Source organism: Thamnophis elegans, chromosome 10 (assembly GCF_009769535.1).
Source record: "Thamnophis elegans isolate rThaEle1 chromosome 10, rThaEle1.pri, whole genome shotgun sequence".
NCBI lineage: Eukaryota > Metazoa > Chordata > Lepidosauria > Squamata > Colubridae > Thamnophis > Thamnophis elegans.
In genome coordinates this window covers 40,102,989-40,122,332 of record NC_045550.1, presented here as the reverse complement: position 1 = coordinate 40,122,332, position 19,344 = coordinate 40,102,989, and the positions used below count along the sequence as shown (strand labels likewise).

At 39.6% G+C, this 19,344-nt stretch overlaps 1 protein-coding gene across 1 annotated transcript in view; it reads left to right on the top strand.

Moving 5' to 3' along the window:
• The window catches only part of DNER (delta/notch like EGF repeat containing), a 137,994-nt gene that overhangs the window by 56,893 nt on the left and 61,757 nt on the right, over positions 1 to 19,344 (top strand). The gene's annotated exons all lie outside the window — the stretch shown is intronic.

The following is a 19,344-nucleotide window of genomic DNA, read 5'->3' as shown; positions in this document are numbered from 1 at the left end:
GTGTTGTTCTGTCCTGCTCACACACACATATGCCACAAGAGTTTGAAATCTTTATTGAGGCTTCACCAGCCCAAAATAGTATTCCCCAGTATTCCCCACATAGGAATCAGGCAAGACCCAATGAGTTTAGTTTCCTAAGTCAGGAAAAATACAGCAAAGACAAATCCACAGTCCAAAATAAACATCCCCAACCCTGCACACACACCCCATTTATTTAATCCCCATCTCACCCCACTGGATCCCTGCAGGCATTGGGCCTGCATCCACATGGGTGCCACATCTTACTCCCCATCATTGCTTGCACACTTACCTTCTGAATTCTATGACTGCACCACATGACCTGCATGGATGCTGCCAAATGGAACAGACTGCTCTCCTTCCCCAACACATACAAGGTTGCCAGAACTTTATAAAAACATGTCTTATTTTAGTCTTGATCAAATAAGACAACTTTACATGCCCTTCGTTTTACTTCTGAAAATTTTTGTCAGAGTTTTGGCAGCATGACTAGCATTATGTTATAAACCCAGGAGCAATAACACAGCACACAGAGTCTTTATGCAATTAACAGTATCTACAAATATATACAGGCAAACACATGCAGAAGATAAAATCCCTTAGCATTCACTACAGACACAAGGAGAGAATTGAATAAACGCAGAGAGAGAGAAACACCCTATAATGACCCCCTCCCATCCACAGACACATATACATGCATGCATGCATGCATACATACACACATACACACACATACACTTGTGTGGACTTCCCATCAGAGTCTTAAAAGGGTTATACATAGATGCAATGAAGCTGATTCATTGCATCAGTCACATTGCATGAACTTACTGATCACAGCTATTAAATCCTAAATACTTTGACAATTTGTAATCTTTAATTTATCTAAATATTACTCTTGGATTTTTTTTCTCCAATTCTTCTTTGTCCTATTTTAAAAGCTTTTTTGACCCTTTAACAAGTGTTACTGTAACTCCAATAAAAAAGGCATCATCCAGGCTACTCTCTTGGTTTATCATTTGTATTTCCTTTTTAATCTTTAAAACTTCAGGCAACTTCTTTTGTATATCCAGTAAACAATCCTTATCTAGGTCATTCTCTTAGTCTGTTACATGCATTTCCACTTTTTGTAATCCCATCTTTTTATTCAGCTTTTCTGATTATTTTGCTTCTGCATCATACAAGATTTGTTTCACATCTATCATTTCTTCATTAGCATATTTTGAACATACCATAGCTTATTCATTCTTTATATTGTTAATATTGTGGCTACTAATTTCTGCCCCCTCTTTGAAGATCTCCTTTAATTTTTCAAATGTTATAGCATTTTGTACCATTTTATAAATTCCAATACTAATTGAAACCAAAACCAGGTTTGCATTTTTTGTCTTTTTTCTGGCATCTTTACTCTCCTGAAGTGGGAAATTTAAATGGTAAACTCTCTAATCTCTGTTATGATTTACAGTATGTAAAATAATTTTTGTTCCCACAAAAAGCCACTTATTTTATATACTGTAGTTAGTTCCCAAAACTTTTAATTTTGTTCTAAACTTGTCTGGACCATGAATTCATTTAGAACTTTCTTTGTTCAAAATCTTATTTAGTTTTTTGCCATTTATTTCAATTTCCTTATTTCTTAAACTTGTTGTTAATTTTTCTTTTGTTAGAAATGAAGAGAGACTCAACAAGTGGCTTTTCAATCTTTGTTGTTCTAAACATCTCTAATAGCTTTAAGATGGTTACATAAGCAATTTTAGAAAGTTTGGTTAGAAAGAGAGATTAGTAAACATAGTGTACTTTAAATGCCTCGGCTGCAGTTGAGCCCTGATCCCTTCATCCTTCAACTCAAATCCGTGGGAGATCACTATCCTGTGGACCCATGTGGGCAATCTATGGGGAAGTTCCAAAGATCCAGTTGATTCACTAGTCTACTCACTGATTCTACATTCTTTACTGCGATTATCGCCTTCACTCTTCTAGAGACATATTTAGCTTACCATGCATCCCCCAATCAGCTAACAAATTCATTCCAATTTTGCTTTATGCTGATAGCAAAAGTCTCCAAAAGTCAAGTGGGTTTCAACTGCAGCCTTTGGGTCTTTGCACATTTATTACAAAAAGTTATGAGATGATTATGAACTCTTCTAAGAGAAATTGCTAATCTTCCTCAAAAGGCTTTCCAGATACTTATAACTATTGCATAAATAACACCATAACCAAACAAACCAATATATTTAGAAATTACTGTACCTTTCAGCCATTTGTTTCTGGACAGAACAATCAAAAACTGCCATGGATTAGGCTCATATAGGATTATTGACAGAACTGTGTGTTTTGCAGGCAGCAGAGGTAATAGCAATAAAGCTATTGTTGTAAACAAACAAACACACACACACACACACACACACACACACACACACACAGTGTTTTATGGTTCCCTTGTTTCCTGTTATAAAAGCCCAAGATCCCTCTTGAAGCAGTCTAATCATTTTTTTAAAAAATAAACAGTATATCCTGAATTCTTTGAGTATATCCAATTTTATGTTATGACTGGAAATAGGATATATCAGTGATGGCTAACCTTTTTGGAGCTGAGTGCCCAAAGCCCTCAAAATGTAATGCAAGCATGCCCCCCCACATACCCTATTTTGACTTCCAGGTTGGTGGAGAAGGCCTTCCAGGCCCAAAATGAGTTGTGGGGGGGGGGGAGGCACACGTACACAAACCCCCCAAATGCAATGCAAGTACCTCCCGCACATGCACTCTCCAGCGCATGCATGTCCCCTGGATGTACCCTGCCCCTCACTCATGCAAGGCAGAGACCTGAAGACCAGCTGGTTGGTGAGAGACATGCACATGCACGATTGAGCTGGCTAGGGTGACAGCTGAGGTGCCCACAGAGAGGGCTCTGCGTGTCACCTTTGGCACACATGCCATAGGTTCTCCATCATGGGGATATACCTTTATAAAGATTCATAATATGGCAAATTTTTGTGGCAACAATGAAATCTGACGAGGACTCTTTGACCTCCCTAACTACTTTTAAAATTTTCTCTTTTTCTTGGAAATAAGATATTGAGCATGGTGCTAGATAAATCATATATCCTCCAACAGTTTGGAGCTTGAGAGGACCATCTTACTTGAAACAATAATTCCCTGAGATGGCCTTTACAGCAACTGGATCACAATCTCTTTGTATTTGGGGAACAGTTTGGGTAAAACACTGTTCATTTCCCCTAATTATATAATCAAATCTCATATAGGCTGCAGTAGGTACTTCCCCCACTCCTGGTGAAATTTAAAATAGAGCCATCTATATTATAGAAGGAAGATATAACAATGTTCCAGTCCAAGAGAGATTATGTCCTTGCTAGTTGAAAGATATTGAATCTGTTTTGCATGTCTTATTGCTCTACCAATTTACACAGCTTGGTGCTCAAACTTAATATCCCCCTTGCTGTTAAACTATCTTGGCTGGTTGGATGTGGAGAAACCTTCTTCCTTTTGGCTGAATAATCTAGAAAACTGCTAAGATTTGTGCAGTTGTTGCTATGGGAAGGCAACTGTTCAAATATTAACCATTTACACTTGCCTATTTGTTTTAGACAATGTATAAGATTAGCAAGTTTCCCTGGATATAGACAAACTTTTATATTAAAAAACTGCTTAATGATTTATTTTTAAAAATAGACATTATTTTTTGTCCTACTATCTCTTCATTTGGTCTTATATTATGGAGAACACTGGTCCAATAAAGCCAAAGTAAACTAAAGAAAATTGTTCCTTTCAATGATAACTTCCCTGAGCTTTGGCTCTTTCCCTTATAGTTAGAGCATGGACTACAGTGACATTTGCCCTTTCAAGTGAACCCTGGAATTCGAGCACATTTCACAATCTGGGGTTTTGCACCACTCAGATTTACTTAGATGAGATGGATGGTGCAGAAGTTTAATAAATAAATGAATAAAAGTCTATTGTGTTCTGTTTCTTGCCTTTCACACTTTTGAATTTAACTGAACTTGATTATGAACTGTATTAAGAATGTATGTATTTGTTTTCTTAAAAACAATAAATTAGAAGTCATCTAGGGAGGGATCAGACATTTTGACCAATCCCTGAGCTTGTCAATATGCAAATGTTTTTTTCTGGTCTGGTAAAGAGAATGGCTTGATATGTATTTGTATGCAAGGGTGGGTTCTAGCTGGCATTACTGCCAGTTCACTTGTGGGCGTGCTGTATGCATGCTGTCCACGCATGCACGGTTCAATATAAATCTCAAAACCAAGATGGTGGCACTGACTGTGGTGATCAGGCAACCGGTTCAGAGGCGTGGCCATCCTGTGTCTCTGCTGGTTCTGTGGCCCAGGCTGGATCAGCTGAACCGGGCCGAGCTGGTAGGAACCCACCAATGTTCATATGCCATGTTACATAATTAGTTTTCTACCAAGGTTGTGGTTGGATATGAGATCATGTATGGCATCTGGAGTAGTTTTTTAACCTTGGCTCTACTCTAGCTTTTCTCACTAGGGATTTTCGGTCAATGTACCATGATAAGAAAAGCTTTTTTGGAAGAAAGCAAGTGAAACGGCTTCAGAGGGAAAGTTGTTCTTTTAAATCCAAGGATTATGTGAGCTTTGGGCAAAGTAATTGGCAATGTGGGGTGGCAAAGCAGAAAAAAACTAGCTTAGCAGGATTGTAGAGTACAGCCTGATAGAAGAGCCAACTGTAGAGTTGTCCTGCAGAGAAAACTAGTAATTTAGCAATCTTACTGTGTGTAAAGAACTATAGATAATCAAAACAGAGTGTAACTTACAGAGAAGTCTTTATGTTTTTGCATGCAGGTTCTGATTTTAAATATTAGGAAAAATAAAGAGTGAGAGAAGATTGTCAATTTAAAGACCACTTTGAAAAAAAATGACAATAAAACCTTTTCTGCTTAACTGTCTGCTGAAAGGGAATATACTGAAAGCTCTCCAGAGGAGGGATAATGCCAAGAAAATAAAGGAGGAGGTTTCTTTCAATAGTATTTCTTTATTCTTAGAATTTGATCATTAAAATGAAATAAGAGATGACGTCAAAATATATTTAGGAAAACACATTTAAGATGGAGAGAAAGCAAAGGAGAGAAAGGAATGTATGTTGGATCATAGGTATTTTGATGCTAAGTGTTTCTTTGATTATAATTGCTGAAAGTTGATGACACATTTCCTTCCATTTTGAGGTGAGACATAGAAGAAAACTGTACTGAATAGGCTAAAAAGGCACAGTGTTGGTCACATGCTGTGGGTCAATTTAAGGAAATGCTTGCTGATACAGAAGAGGAGATTGTTTAGAATGACAGTAGAATAACAGATACGAACAATCAGCAATTGAAATGTTGTTGGAAAAAAGTTTACTGTTCTGAAAGAAGACAGTGATAATTAGTTTCATGCTCTTGACATGAAAATTGCCGTTGTCGATATTGTTGCGTGAAGTCAAGCTCAGTACAGTGCTGACTTTACTCTGCTTATCCATACTGTACACTTGTGGTCCTTATTGCCCCCAACAATGTGGGTCCTCATTTTACTGACCTCAGAAAGATGGAAAGCTGAGTCAATCTTGAGCCCCATCAGGATCAAACCTCCGTCTGTGGAATTAGTCTATAATGCTGCATTCTAACCAATGGGCCACTATTTTGTTTTATGTAACATGGTTTTATTTTTGAACAATGTCATTTTTATAAAAACAAAGCAAAATGTTAATATAATATGATTTCTAGTCTCTCTATATTTATTTCTTCCAATAAAAAAAAAACTTAAGCTAATAAAAGCAAACAAAAAAGAAATGGTGTGCCCCACTTCTCTTTCTATTTGCAAGAAGGTTTTTTATGAAGGATTGCTCCGTTTAAAGAAGTTGGCCTATTCATTGGTCAAGCTTATATTTTTTCTGCTTCAACATTCTTGAGTCAGATGGTGGATTTTCATAGTCAAAGAAGCATTTCTTCCTATTCCTGGTTTCAAAAAATGTCTCCTCTTCAGGTTCAGAAGTATTAAATTTAGTTTCTGGGGGAAAAATAGAATGGAAGGAATATTATTGTACTTTACATATGCATAAGGTGACCAGATTTTCAGATTGGTAAAGAGGGACACCATTGACCGGAAGGGGGGGGGGGCGGGCTTGATTAAAAATTTTATATTTTGTCAAAAGCTCACAAAAGGCGATTAATGACCCCAGGGCACTGAAACCATCATAAATACGAATCTGTTGCCAAACAAAATTTTGATCATGTGACCATGAGGATGCTGCAATGGTCGCTAAGTGTGAAAAATGGTCGCAACAGTTGCTAAGTGTGAAAAATAGTCATCAGTCACTTTTTTCAATGCCATTGTAACTTTGGTCACTAAACGTTTTCTCCCTCCTCGAGACACCTCACTTCTTCCTTCCTTCATTCCTCTTGCTTATCTACCTTCACCTTATCCGTCTTCTCTTTCCCTCTCTTCCTTCCTTTCTCCTTCCATCCTCTTTTCTTTCCTCACTCCCTTCCTCCTTTTCTCTTCCTTCCTCCTTCCATTCTTTCAGCTTCCTTTCTTTTGCTTATCTACCTTCTCTGTCTTTCTGCTCTTTCCATCTCTCTTTTCCCCTTCGCTTCTGTTCCTTCCTCCTTCCATCCTTTCACCTTCCCTCCTTCCTATTTTTTCCTTCTTCCTTCCTTCTGCCTATCTACCTTCACCTTCTCTTTCTGCTCTTTCCCTGTCTTCCCCTTTTCTCCCTCCCTTCTTTTCTTTCTAGTTCCATCTTTTCTTCTTTCCTCCCTCCCTCCCTTTTTCTTCCTTCCTTCCTCCTTCCTCTTGCCTATCACTTCATTCTCTTTGTCTTTCTGCTCTTTCTCTCTCTTCCCCTTCTCTTCCTACCTCCTTTCCTCTTTTCTCCCTCCCTTCTTCTTTTTCTTCCTTCCTTTCTTCTTCCATCTTCCTACTTCTCCTTCCTCCTTCTTCCTTCTATTCTTTCTCCTTCCTTCCATCTTTTCTCCTTCCATCTTCTTCCCCCCTCCCTTCTTCTTTTCCTTCCCCCTCCCTCCTTCATTCCTCTCCTTCCCACTCTCTCCTTGGGAGGGGACAAAACCCAAGGGCTAATGGTATTGGGGGTGGGGGTGGGGGCAGCAGAGATCAAATAAAGTCAGAAGATCCTATTAAAACTTTCCTATTTGTTGGATCACATTGCTGTGAACTTATAAACCAAATCAGGGGAACATTTTGCAACTGAGGGTGTTGCAAGGAAAGGGGAGAGGGAGGCAGCCCTGCCATTTCCCCAATTTTGCAAGGAATGAGAAACGGTGCTTTAATCCGAAGCAAAGGATGACTGCAATCGGAACCGCAGAGAGGGAAGGAAAGAAAGAAAGAAAGATCCTTGTAGCACAAAACCCACCTTTGCATGGTTGTGAGAACATAGGTAAAACAAAACAAAAAAGCAAAGCGTCCCTCCGCCCTCTGAATGGGACTCAGCGTGACTCCGATTTGAATAGAAGGACATGGAGCCGGGCAGGGAGATAAGCACCTTCATTTGCATTCTCTGCGACCATGATGCTTTGTGAGGAACAATCCTAGGGGCTCCCCGTGACTTTTTGCAGTTTTTTCCTTTTGTGCTTAAAAAAAAAACGGGACTTTTTAAAAACGCCACAGAATGAGGTGTCAGCCTGACAAAATGCAACCCCTTCCTTCGTCCTCCTCCTCCTCCTTCACAGCTGGGGGCTCAGAAATCGGAGCGAAAAGCCAGTCCTCCATCTCTTCCCTCTTCCTGGATTCACTCTGAAGTTTCTTAAATCCCCCTTCTGTGCATAAACACTCCTTCAGCCCCCCCTCTCTGTATCTGTTTGTCTCTCACTCTCTGTGTGGCTCTTTGCCTCTATCTCCTTCAGCCCCCCTCTCTGTATCTGTTTGTCTCTCACTCTCTGTGTGGCTCTTTGCCTCTATCTCCCTCCCTCCGTCTTTCTCTCCGTCGTTCTCTCTCTGTCTCTCTCTCTCTCTCTGTCTCTCTCTCTCTCTCTCCCTCTCTCCCTCTGTGTGTATGTGTGTGTGTGTTTCTCACTCTGTGTGTGTGTCTCTCTGTCTCTGTAAGCCGCTGTCGTGCCTGTCGTCCTGGATCAGGCTGAGTTGCCTGTCCTTCTTCAGCACCTCCTGGGGGTGCACATCCATCGTAAAATCCATCAGGTCGTCCAAAGTAGCGGGGCTCAGCAGGACCTTGGCTGAATGCGTGCAAATGCTCAAGTCCGCTGCTCGCCGCTCCTCAGCTGGTTGCAAAGTTCTCTCTAGAGATTCTGGCAGGCGGAGGCAGCGCTTGCCTCTCGAGCTTCGACGAAGGGGATTTTTTCTGTGGGACGGAGCCTGCCAAAGTAGAAGGCGGGGCTTTCAAACTAGTCTGATCCTGCTTGAAAAGGTTGCTGTGGCAGAGCAAAGGGTGCCCTGGCTGAGGATTCCCTCTTTCAGTCGGTCTCTGGAATTCCCCCCCCTTTTTTTTTCTACAGAAGGAAAAGTTTTTTTGACTGGGCAGCTCGACATGATTACGGCCGTTATGCTCCTCCTTTGTGCTGCCCTCCTCTCTCTGATAGCCGCCTGGTTAAAAAGGAGGAGGAGCCCATCGAGGAGGAGGAGCCCATCGAGGAAGACGAACGTGAGGGGGATCCCTGCTCCCGCGGATGGGCTCCGGACTAGCGGAGCCTCCTCTTCCTCCTTTTAAACCAGGTGATCTTTTTAACCAGGCGATCTTCGGCTGCTGCATAAGTCCACGGGCACGTGCTGCCCTCTTCTCTCTGATAGCCGCCTGGTTAAAAAGGAGGAGGAGGCTCCGCTGGTCTGGAGCCCATCTGCGGGGGGAGGGATCCCCCTTGCGTTCCTCGTCTTCCCGGATGGGCTCCGGACCAGCGGAGTCGCCTCCTCATTTTTAACCAGGCGGCTATCAGAGAGAAGAGGGTAGGGCGTGCCTGTGGGCTTGTGCAGTACCCAAATTCTCGCCTCCTGTTCTTCGGCTGTTGCACAATCCCAAGGGCATACGCTGCCCAGTTTGCTGAATCCGGCGTGGCTTCAGAGAAAGAAGGCATGCGAGAAATCCCCCCCATACCCGCTGCCTGAACGTTTGAATGAAGGAGGCTGCAGGCTCCTTTGTCCTGGACTATGCAATTTTCTTTCATTCTCTGCTGCCCGAACGAGTGAATGAGGCAGAGGGAGAATGAAAGGAGATTGCGTCCCTTCTGTCTCTCCGTTGCTCAGTAAAGCAACTCTGGGAAGGTCCTTTGGTGGCGGTAGGCGTCCTAGAACTTTCCTGCTAGCAAAGGACCTTCCCGAAGTTGCTTTTCTGAGCAACAGGGAGACAGAAGGGACAAAATACCGGCCGGCCGGGACAGGTATACAGGGCTGGGGGCGGTGCAGGCTTACCTCCGGGTCCAGTCACAAAAATCGGGACATTTAAGAATGCCCAGGGACCCGGGACAAATTGTGCAAAATCGTGACCGTCCCGCCAAAATAGGGACGTCTAATCACATTACATATGCAGCTCCTGCATATTCCCAACAGCTGACCTAAGTATTGTGGTATGTGCTTAAATAGTTTGGAAAATAGAATGAAACCAGTAAGTGAGTGTTGGAAAAAGTATCACCCCTTCTTCCATTATGATTATGGAAGGGGTTGCCCTTTTAAGTAGAAAGGCAATTTTGTAAGAACCTGGTGGGAGTAGTTATAGAAAACTGCTATAGGCAGTTCTTCTGCATTCTGTCTTTTGTGGGGAGAAAAATGTCAAATTGCATTGTAAAAGTCACCTTGGCTTGCATCTGCCTGCAAATCTCATGCTAATTGAGGTGACAAGTGATTCCCACCCTTCCAATTCCTAGCTATATTCTACAGTTACTGTCTTGTACCAATATTTCTACAGAATAGCATATGCAATCTGAAACTCAGGATTATTCTGGAATAAATATAGAATCAGATAAAAATAGAGTACATGTTATATTAATTTTTGTTTGAAAGTTCTGTATCTCAGCTCTTATGGTATTTTTGCTCCATCAAATTCTTATTTTTTATTTTTAGAATATACATCAACATCGATACATGAACAGTGTGGCATCTGGATATCATTCATTTTGGGACAAATAGCAATAATAATATTAATAATATTTGTTACATTAATCAAACTTATGAAATCCTAGTATTAATATATGTACATGTTTGTTTTAAAGTAGTTATTCGATATTTCAATGTTCCATTTTAATGCCAATCTCAATATTATTTGAGTTTACATAGTACTGTCACCTTTCAACCTCTAAACTTTCCCTCTAGTTATTACTTTTGTTCTATTGTATGAAAAATATATGTGATAATATTCCCCCTATTTCTTATTTCTGCCTCTATTCTGGCTTCTAGTTAGGCCACCATTACTAATCCTAGTCTTAATACACTTATTTATATTAAAATATAGTCCTTTATTATTTAATTATTCAATCTTTCAATGCCCCATTCTAGTGTCAATCCATATTATTTAAACATACTTAATAACACCAGCTTTCAACCTCTAATCTTTCCATCTAGTTATTACTTTATATAAGAGTATGTATTCTTATTTCTACCTCTAGTCTAGTTTTTAATCAGGCCATCATTATATTAAAAAAAGAAAGATTAATTTTTCCCCTTTCTATTCATCATCTCTTGCCCATTGTAATACTTCAATTCTTATTCATTTTCTAAGCTTGCCTTCAATACTCTTCTCTTGGATCCTTGTCACTCTCTACAGCTGCATCTTCATTGTTCAGTCTAAACATTTCTCCCATCTCTATCCACCTATGCTGTCAGGCCTCCAAAGTATCTACCCAGGCCCCTATCTCCCTTTCAAAAGTATCTTTCCGCTTATCTGATTCTATTTTTAAATCTCTTAAATTCCCTTAGTTTATTTCATCATTCATTATTATCTTTATTATTTTCTCCTTATCCTCTTCTTCCTTTATTTGCTGGTTTGTCTGTTCTGTCTTTTTCTCCATTTTTCTGTTGTCTCCTCTCTTTTCTGTAATTTTTGGTCTTCATTATTCAATCATTCATTATCAGTTGCAGGGTATTTTCTACTTTCTCATTTATGCCATGCAATAGGTTCTTTATCTCCCTGTCATAGTGTCCTTAATACTTTGAAACATCTTTTCTTATTTTAGTGTTCCGCTCTTACTCAATAGTCCAAAAACAATATATTCAAGCTTAATGTTGCTCCTCAGAAAGTAAATGCTCATAATTCTTAATATTCCAAGATTATTCAATCAGTTCCATTTAGATAGTCCAAGAAACTTTCCAAAAATCAGAAGTCACTTAACTTTACTTAAGAGTCTTCCTTATTCTCATAGTTGAGTTTCCAGTAATCATAAAAAATTATAGAATGGTAGGTATCACCACAGTCCTCCAGATTAATATTGTTTATTTATCTTATCAAAAACGTTCCTAGGCTTGTTGGAGTATGGTATATTTTCCATTCATCAGTAGGTGGCGTCCTCAGTTTAGATTTCAGTGTTGTTTCAAATGTAAAATTGTTAATCCAATTTTAATTCAGTTTGGAGAAGTAAAGTCAATTATTCAAATAGATAGTTCCAGCATTTTAAAATGCCTTTCCAAAACAACAGCTACCCAGTTTGAAAGTCCAATTTTCTATGTTTTAAAAAGTCTCTAGCTTTTCTCTCCTTAGTTCCTTTCTTTCAAGTCTAGAATTCTTCTCTGTATAATTGTTTGGCACTTTAACAAACAGTTCAAAGAGTCTCTTTTCTTGGATTTCTCTTTTTCTTTTAAAGAAATAAAAAAAATAAAAAGGAATATTTTCACCCAGCTCTAGTCACTGTCCACCAGTGCATTTTCTTTGTTGCCTCAGCTGTCACAGCTTCACAGCAGCCATGATGGCTGCCTCTTCTCATTGTGGATGAAAGGGAAGAAGCCCTGAGTCGAAGAAGAGTTATGGCTTTCCGCGACTGCAAGGTGTCCCTCTTTTCTTCACCACCCCTACAGAGTGGCTTTAGCTCCTTTTGGAGCCCTCCAATGGGGAGAACATCTGATCTCAGCATGACATGAACTGGAAGTTCCAAATTCTTAATTATTATAATGCTTAAACCCAAAGGGCATGGCCAGTTTTAAAATGTTAGGAATGACACTGTTGAAGATTACAGTTAAATTCAAATATATTAAAACCATGGGTGTCTATAGGATCTTACAGCTGTTGTAAAAATGATGAAAGGAGCATCATACCATATGATACAACTTCTGTCCTTTTCATATGGGTGAGATGCATTGTTGTCCCCAAAAAGGCCAACCATAATAGTGCAAAGCTGTTTTTGTCATTCTATTCTCAAATTTGACAAGCTTTGCATTGCTGCACAAATGCCAGTAATTGGTCTATTGTTGTTATTGCTAGGGTTCCTGGCATGCTAAAAACATAAAGGTTGATATATTTTCCCCTGTTAACACTCTTAGAATTTGTTCAATAAAATAAATCCTTTTTGGCCATTATACCTTGCTTTTACCTTCAAATTCTACAGAACCTATTGACTCCTGATTGGCTACCTAGTGCCAACAGAAAATGAGAACCAAGAGTTAAATAATACATGTTAATGGTTTATATGCCTGCCTCAGTATTATTAATGCACATGCATGCAAATTAATGAGTTCTCAAGGACTAATATTTTAACACTTTTATGGTGTTAAAACAGTCTCAACACCAAAAATAAAAGTGTGATAGCATTTTGGGCATTTCATGTGGCTAAAAAGATGCAACAACAGGCAATTGAAAGAAGAGGAAATTTGGCAGGATTTTTTTAAATGGAGGAAATATTATGAGTAGGTAAGTTAACTACAGGAACTGTGGGGTAGAGTGATCATGTCATACTTGTATTCCCTATAATGGAACCACAGATAACTGAACAATCAGACTAGTGTTTTAGACATTAAAAGAACTGACTTCAAAAAACGTAGAAAGAGGTTATAAAGGATTCCATGGATCGAAATTCAAAAAGGAAAAACAATTAAAGATGTTTGGAAAATGGTGAAAAATGATATAATGAAGGCCCAAGCAAAAACAATATTGTTATCATCATCAGCCATTCAATCATGTCTGTCCTTTGGTCACTCTATAAATCAGCACACTCCATCCCCTCTACAGAGAAACAAAAACAAGATACTAGATGAGACCAGCATGGTTGCACAAAGGGCTTTCCAACAATCTGAGAGACAGACAAATATAAAAAAAAATGGAAAAGGACACATAACTAAACAAAATACTGGCAAATAGCCCGAATCTGCAAGGAGGGAGTTGGGAAAACTAAGGCCCATAATGAGTTAAGATTGGCAACTGATGTCCATAATGATAACAAAACAAACATTTAGACTTATATACCACCCCATAGTGCTTTACAGCACTCTCTAGGTCAGTGTTTTTCAACCTTTTTTGTGCAAAGGCACACTTTTTTCATGAAAAAAATCACGAGGCACACCACAATTAGAAAATGTTAAAAAAATACTGCCCCACTTCGGTGCTCGGAACACCGAAGGAGACGCGCCGCTGGTAACACTTACCAAGTTGACAGCGCGCATTCTCCTCGCTGCTCCGGTCCTCCGCAATTGTTGCTATGGGTGCACGCATGGGACATCAGTAACGTCCCTGCGTGCCCTACCTCCCGGCGGTCCCCGCATTTTTAAAGTAAATGCGGGGCCGCAGGGACTTAATAGAGGCATCCCTGTGTCCCGAAAGCAACTTTCGGGACACAGAGATGTCCCGAGGCAAAAACACCCGGCGGGTGTTTTTCCCACGGCACACCTTACACTATGTCACGGCACACTAGTGTGCCGCGGCACAGTGGTTGAAAAACACTGCTCTAGGTGATTTACAGTGTGAGATATTGCCCCAACAGTCTGGATCCTCATTTTACTGACCTCGGAAGGATGGAAGGCTGAGTCAATCTTGAGCCCCCTCAGGATCAGACTCCTCGTTATGGAAAGAGTTTGTCTGCAGTACTGCTCCTAATGGTAAAAATATATAGGGAGAAAAGAAGGAAATGCATTATAACATGTAAAACCAACAGAAATATCAAATGAACTATATAATTAGTTCAACATTTTTAAAGAATTCTTCCTTATGGCATTGTGTCCTATATACTGAGAACAGTCATTATTCTGCTACTTGTAATGTAGGACAAAATGTCCCTGGGAAGATCTTGGTAAAATGTGTTGGCCCTAATGAATAAGCAGTGTATTTTCAGCACACCAAAGACACAGTTATCTTCTCGTGCGCTCCATGTATAACTTTCAACTATAATTATTTTTCAGTTATTAAACACATTAAAATCATAACACAGGTTAGCAGAAATATATATTTTTGTGTTTTTAAGGACAGTCCATAAGAGAACTAACACAAATCTTGCTCTCAGGATTCAAAGGTAATCTCCCTGATATTCTTTCTGGGATATTCTCATAAAAGTGTACACAATGGTGATCTAAATGGTTTGACAATTTATTAAAAAAAAAACACCACTCTGTAGTCTTCACAATTTGTTAGCTTCTTGGTATGATAGATGGCATCTTAAACAATGTACAATAAGTAAGAGTGCCAAGCCACTGCTTATCTTAGCTTCCTTGAAAATCTTAGGAGTAGAATAACATAATTTATTTTATATCTTAAACTGTTAAACTCCCTTAAGTACAAAAGTCCTTCATTGCGGTTCTCTTTGGCTTTCTTAAAATGAAGGAACAGCAAGATTCTTCCAGATTACCTCTGTCATTGCCATTCTAGACAATTTGAAGCCCCTGAGCATATCCCCTTCTGCTCATTTTTAGAGATATCTGCAGTATTCTTATTCTCCAAACTATTCACTGGGGCAGCACGGTGATTAAGACATTGGGCTTGTGGGCTGTAGAACTGGCAGCCCAGGTTTGAGATCCAAGCATCATGTGACAGAGTGAGCTCCTGTCGTTGTTCCAGCTGCTGCCAACCTAGCAGTTTGAAAGTATGCAAATGTGAGTAGATAAATAGGTACTACTTCAATGGGAAGGTAAACCTGTCCATGACATTATGCCGGCCACGTGACTGCGGAAATGTCTTTGGACAGCGCTGGCTCAATTGACTTCAAACAGAAATGAGCGCTGCCCTCTATAGTCAGCAATGGCTAGCGGAGTAAAATCCATGAGAACTCCTTTACCTTTACTTTTATTCACTAAATTATCAGACCATAGATACCAATTTTACATCTCCGTACTTCTAACTCATATGTCTCTATAATATATAATGTTGCCAAATTCTACACAGCAGATTGCACAATTTGCCAATTTTGACTGCGAGCCGAACCTGATGAAGCTTAACCCACCAAACTATTGCTATTTCTAATTGGTAGCTATTTCATTCAGCTCACACCAAACTACTGTTATTTCTAATTGGTAGCTTTTTCATTTGGGATATTTTACTGCTTCAGCTTACTCCCTTTGCTTTTCTGTAGCATAGATGTGCTTTGTTAAAACCAGGCTTATATCATTTCTATTTCTCTCTTTTATTCTATAGTCATTGCCCTAACAATGTTTAGATACAGACAGTCATAGTATTAATTCCATAATTCCAGTGTTTTCATTTTGTCTGTTTGTGGGCATGTGCTTTCTTTGAGTCAGTTTTTGACTCCTGGTAGCTGTCTGGACTAGAGCCTGCAGTTTTCTTGGCAAGATTTTTCAAAAGTGGTTTGCCGTTACCTGATTCCTAGGACTGGGGGAGAGTGACTGGCTCTTGGTAAAACAGTTGGCTCTGTGTATTAGAAGTCCTCCCAGTTTCTAGTCAGATGCCTTAAACACAATACCAAAGTAGCTCTCTTTAAATAAACACAATTACTATTCCCTCATGAAAGATCACAACAAAAACTCATGTCATGATGACTTTATTGTAATTTGCTATTATAGCTATAAAGAAAAATAATAATAGTTCTTTCTTAAACTTTGTTTTGGTGAAAACTTTCCATTTTCATTACTTGTTTGGTTTAATCATCGGGCAAAAATTCTTTATTCATAAAGAATTCTTAAAAAAAAAAAAAAAACTGATATTGGCCTAAACCATCAAAGTAAAGAAAAACATGATGAAGGGTTAAATGTACTTAGATATACAAAAAGGAACATGGTGGTTCTGTGGCTAACACACTGAGCTTGTCGATCAGAAGGTCAGCAATTCAGCAGTTTGAATCCCTAGCACAATGTAACGAAGTGAGCTCCCATTACTTGTCCCAACTTCTTCTAACCTAGCGTTTGAAAGCATGTAAAAATGCAAATAGAAAAATAGGAACCACCTTTGGTGGGAAGGTAACAGCGTTCCATGTGCCTTTGGCATTTAGTCATAACCACGCAGACATCTTCAGACAGTGCTGGCTCTTCGGCTTTGAAATGGAGATGAGCACCGCCCCCTAAAGTAGGGAACAACTAGCATATATGTGCGAAGGGCACCTTTACCTGTACAAAATCTAAAATACTTTGATGCTTCTAAATTAAAACTATTAAGTTATATTAATCCAACTCAAAAGAATTACAGTGGAAATAAGAAGAATATTTTCAGCCTCATTCACCAATTTTATTCTTCCCTGATACTAGTGTATGAAATCTATACTTAAAGCTAGTATGTCAAGTTTGGAAAAGATGAAAATAGTTTCTATCCCGTGTCTTCTCTTCTAGATTATTTACCCAAGTTGATGTGGCTGATTATCAGTTCAATAATGTAACTACAGAAAACTTTATGAGAGACTGTTTTTTCTTCCTAGTGTTTCCCACAAGTGCAAGGCCCACTTTTTAAATCAATGAAGTATTTGTTGCCTAGTGGTGGGTTCCAGACACCATTACAACTGGTACGGTTGCAACGGGGCCCGGCATCCACCACATGAATGCACAGAATGTGCGCATGCATTCTAACCTCCTCCATGCTCGTGTGCGGAAGCGCCAAAGAGCTCAAATACAGGTAAGGCGCTCGGGCAAGTGGGTGGGCCTTCTGGAGCACCGTACCAGAACGGTACCCAGTGCTCTGGGAAGGCACTGGTATGCCTATATTGGGGCGTACCGCCTGCAACTCACCACTGTTGTTGCCTGAGCCTGACATCATGGACTGAAAAAAAGTGATTTCAGATTGTCTAAGGAGGGACTAGAACTCACAGTGACTTGGGTTTTGGCCTAATGTCTTGGTCACTAGACCAAACTGACTGTATGAAACACTTTTTATTAATTAGAAATTTATCTTTTTTTAATTATGTGGTCTAAAATTGTTTTTTCTCTAGGTGTGCACACAATGGAATAAGTATAAGTATAAGTATAATCTTTATTGTCATTGTACCTAAATGCAATGAAATTGGTTTTAACCTCACTGGTGCAAAATTATAACAGAAACAAAAAAAGAAAGAAAAAGAAAAAAACTAGGGTGTGCATGGAGTGATTGTGGTTGTATTTAAAAGTCTCACAGCCCAAGAATAGAAACTATCTTTAAACCTGTTTGTTCGGCTGGCTTTACTTTGATGTCTTCTGCCTGATGGTAGAAGTACAAAGAGACACTGACCAGGGTGTGAATCATCTCTGAGTATCTTCCTTAGTCTGCTAAAGCAGCGAGATCTGGTGATGTCATCCAGTGGTGTCAGAGGGCAACCAATGGTTTATTGTGCCGAATTGATCACTCTCTGTAGTGCCTTCCTGTCCGCAGCTGTTAAACCAGCATACCATACTGTAATACAATATGTGAGGACACTTTCTGTGGTGGACCGATAGAAAGAGGTCATCAGTGCTTGTTCCACCTGATTTTTTCACAGGACTCTAAAGAAATGAAGTCTCTGTTGGGCCTTTCCAATCACCAGAGACGTGTTGTTTTTCCAGATGAGATCTTGACTAATAAGCACTCCCAAGAATTTAAAAGAGGAAACCCTCTTCACACAGCGTCCCTCGATATACAGTGGGGCAGGTTTCTCTCTGTGCTTCCAGAAATCTAGCACCATCTCCTTTGTCTTACTAGTATTTAGATGTAAGTTGTTTCTTGAGCACCATGCGGATACCTTCTGGACTTCTTCCCTGTATGCTGATTCATCCCTTCTACTTATGAGACCCAGCACTGTTGTGTCGTCTGCAAACTTTATTATGATGTTGGATGGATCAGAGGATATGCAGTCATATGTATACAGCGAGTACAGGTGTGGGCTGAGCACACAGCCTTGAGGGGAGCCTGGAATGGAAATATTAATAAGAAAACAAAGTGATATATAAAAAAAGAAATTGGTCATGTGATTCCTGTGGTCATGTGATCGAAATGCAGAAGTTTGGCAGCTGACTTATATTTATGATGGCTGCAGAGTCCTGGGGTCATATGATCACCTTTTGCAACCTTCTGACAAGCAAACTCAATTGGGAAGCTAGATTCCCATAACAGCCATGTTACTAACTTAATAACTGCAGTGATTCATTTAACAGCTATGGCAAGAAGGTCATAAAATGGGGCAAACTCACTTAGCAATAGCAATAGCAGTTAGACTTATATACCGCTTCATAGGGCTTTCAGCCCTCTCTAAGCGGTTTACAGAGTCAGCATATTGCCCCCAACAACAATTCGGGTCCTCATTTTACCCACCTCAGAAGGATGGAAGGCTGAGTCAACCCTGAGCCGGTGAGATTTGAACAGCCGAACTGCAGAACTGCAGTCAGCTGAAGTAGCCTGCAGTGCTGCATTTAACCACTGCGCCACCTCGGCTCTTAACAATTGCCTTAACAATTGTCTTGCTTAATAATGGAAATTTTGGTCTCAGTTGTGGTTATAAGGCGAAGACTACCTGTAGTGCAGGAAAGAACTGGCATTGGCTGAAAAATTAACACAATCGTAAAGAGTCTAGATGAAGTTTTTGTCAAAAGGTTGTTTCTTTATAGGAATTATATTAATTATATTAATAAGTGTGCCCATTTTTAAGATATCACTAGTCTATTAAATTGCTTTTGCAATGTCTTAAAATCAAATTCATTTATTATTGCATTAATATTTCAGGGATTTAATCTGTTAGATCGAGAACATAGTCTAAGATGAGTCTGTTTTCCTGGATGCATACACACACATATTGCACACACCCCCAAACTATTGTTTGATCATTGTTCAAGATGAATTTTAGATGTAAAAACTTTTACCACAATTTAGATGTTGATTACAAATAGTACATATAACTGTTGTCTTCCTAGTGTCTTCAGAACAGTGCATCAATGTTCGTCAACCATCCTCACAAATAGCATAACAGTAATAATTGTGCTACTTTATACTTATGTGATTTGTTGCATTTGCTGCAAAAGGCTAATTATTATTCCTCTGGAA